At 41.5% G+C, this 2853-nt stretch overlaps 1 long non-coding RNA gene across 1 annotated transcript; it reads left to right on the forward strand.

Moving 5' to 3' along the window:
- Positions 1-746: 746 nt before the first annotated feature.
- Positions 747-1851, forward strand: LOC135396021 (uncharacterized). The gene is made up of 3 exons (XR_010423252.1): positions 747-824; positions 909-1097; positions 1735-1851. It is a non-coding gene; the product is annotated as an uncharacterized LOC135396021 (long non-coding RNA).
- The last annotated feature ends 1002 nt before the right edge of the window (positions 1852-2853 follow it).

Here is a 2853-nt window from a genome sequence, read left to right on the forward strand (position 1 = left end):
ACTCAACATACCACAGGACACTATCTTGTGGTCTCCAGAGACGAGTACAACCTGCGCTATGGGAAACCGGTACACATCTTTGTGGAAACTGGCCCTGAGGTGATGCCAATTTTTCTTTTTCGCATAACACCATCAAGCTTTCTACCAGACCTCAGGCTATACCATCTTGATCCTCAAGAGACAAGTGTATATTGTTGTGTGCGACCCTCAGAGTTAATGGACAGTCATCCATATTCAACTTATGAAGTAATAAACTCTGTTGTTGTCTCCCTCAGGATATCGCTGCTCAGCCATGATTATGGAGGTATATATAGCCTGTTTAACCAATTTTTTGCAAAATAGATACGCTACTTCCGGTTTTGCTTAATAACTTCGTTTTCTGACACAGAAAGTTCCATATGAGAGGTACATATCTTTCCCTGTGCATGCTACAGTTGTTGCTATATGTGTGTGGTTTTCAGAGCTTGCTCAATGCTGCTTCTTTTTCTCTTTCTTTCTTGTTTACTAGACGTTTCTGAAGATCAGGAGTAGAGGTCACAAAACGAAAAACTTTGTGTCAGTAACATGTCTTGAGGCGCTAATCAGAGTTGCTGTGGGTCATGGAATTTGTCAGGAGGGCAACATACAGGTATGCCACTTATGTTATAGCGTTTATAACGCTCGTATGAGCTTCAATTTCATTGTTGTTCTAAAAATCTTTGTAACACCAGTTATTTCTTTCTAGGTGTATTTAATGGATGAGTTACCACTTCGCTCTATGGTTGCTGGTGCTGAGAAATGCCTCGATGACATTTTCATTGTTAAAAATGGACTATGGAAACAAGGTATAGTGCATACATCTCCAGATGCCACTTTGCCCTCTTGCTTGGGGCTTTAAGTGCCATTTTTTGTTTTGCTTTCCTGTTTAGATCAGTCAACATGTGTGAGTGCACCTTCACCAATCCCACAAATGCCTCTGCTCTCACGAATTTATTACCCTTGGGAGAGCCTCCGCAAGACAGTACTTGATGCATTGGAAGCAGACAATGTTCTGCTTCCCTCTCAACGACAGGAAGTGGCACACATGGCAGCGTCATGGCCCTGCATATCCATTGAAGGTGGGAGGCACTCCTGATATTTATTCACAGGTATATTTGCTGTTTGCATGGCTTACCTGGATAGAGTACAGCAGATATAAAAAATGTTGTGACATGCACTGAAATGTTGTAGGAGAGCATATCACATACTGGTAAAATATAGCATTTTGAAACTCACGTGATGTAGTAGAGTAACAAAAAACTGGTTTGGAAGTTTAGATGGTGCTCTAGCTTAGATTATCTGCGGGCCTGTCTTGCAAGAACCCTCCTTATATTATACTACATATTTACTCGACTGGTACGATACATACTGCAGTAAATACAGCAAGCGATGTAACACATACATATAGCAGAGGCCATATCAACTGCTAACCTTTCTGAGACATTCATATGCTTCACATATGGTGGTGTCTCTGCCATGCTGAACTATGCTCATAAGCATGTTTCACAGATGAAAAAAAATACAATCTATGTGCTCAGAAATTTGTTGTGCCACTTGCAGTGGTGGACGTGTGATGTTCTTCATAAACTTATTTGGAATAGTTGGTAGAGAAATGGAGTGATTCTCCTGATCATTACACCATGTGAAACTAAGAATATTTCATGCAATTATTTTGAATACTCATAAGGAAATTTTATTAATTGGTTGTGATTTTAGGCACCTGGTTGGTATCATTGAAAATGAAGGGAGCCAGCAGGCAGAAAAAAATCAAGAGGGCTACATACATAAATGCGTAAGGCAATGAGGGCCGCAGATGAATATAGCAAGAAGTGGGAACATGTAAGTTGTAAATGCTTCCTACGAGCATATTACATTTATATAGCATATTAATACTTTCTTTTCTTTTCAGCTCATGTGATACATAGCGGTCAAATGTTCCGCCACCAAAGTCATGCACAAGTTATTTGTAGTCTTTTCAGTAATTTCCAAAATAAAGTGTTATTATTGAAAAGCTATCCTCTCTCGACACACAAAACATGAGAATTGAACAATTAACAATGAAACAAAATCTCTGGACATCTCGCATTGATCATAAGGACTGTAAAGGCAAACAACAGGAAACCAGCTAGCATCATGGTCGACAGCATTTATCCCTGTTTTAAAGCGGAATCGTCGTTTCATTACTGCACAGGGCCCTGTCATTATAATTAGTGAATTGCTGCCATAATGAAGAGGCACATCACGAGTACAGTTTCCTATACTTACTGATATATAGCAGTACCTTGCCCAAACGGCACTTCAGCCGTGATGATGTACTATATACTGAGTGGTAGCCGTTGGCAGTTCACAACAGACTGAACACCGTTTTTCTCAGTTACGGGTGCATTCCTGTACATTCGCTGTCTACCATCAGAGCCGTAACGGAAGACTACGGGGACTTGGCTGGCATCAACGGATAGCAGCATTCGGTACATGTACATGTGCTCCCAGAGATGAAATCAGCAGAGCACTCTGGGCACGTTGACAAACAAAAACAAATCTAGATGTCATGGTGCTAGCGGCAACTGTCATGCCCGCTAATTTGCTTCTTTGGACGCACATTACATCAGCAGCAGAACCGCACATACATGTTAAAATGATATCGGAGTGCACATTCTCCTCATACCTATTCCACTGTTGTTGGCGTGAAATTCGTGTCCGGGCTCCAGTTTCTTGTGGCTTTCGGGATTCTGGCTGCGAGTACCACCATGTTTATGAAACGGGTGTCGGGGAAAGCGTAGACTGATCGCGCCGTCTCCGGGTCTTTTTCGTAGACATTCCACTCCTCGAAAGCAA

Source organism: Ornithodoros turicata, chromosome 5 (genome assembly GCF_037126465.1).
Source record: "Ornithodoros turicata isolate Travis chromosome 5, ASM3712646v1, whole genome shotgun sequence".
NCBI classification, from domain to species: Eukaryota; Metazoa; Arthropoda; class Arachnida; order Ixodida; family Argasidae; genus Ornithodoros; species Ornithodoros turicata.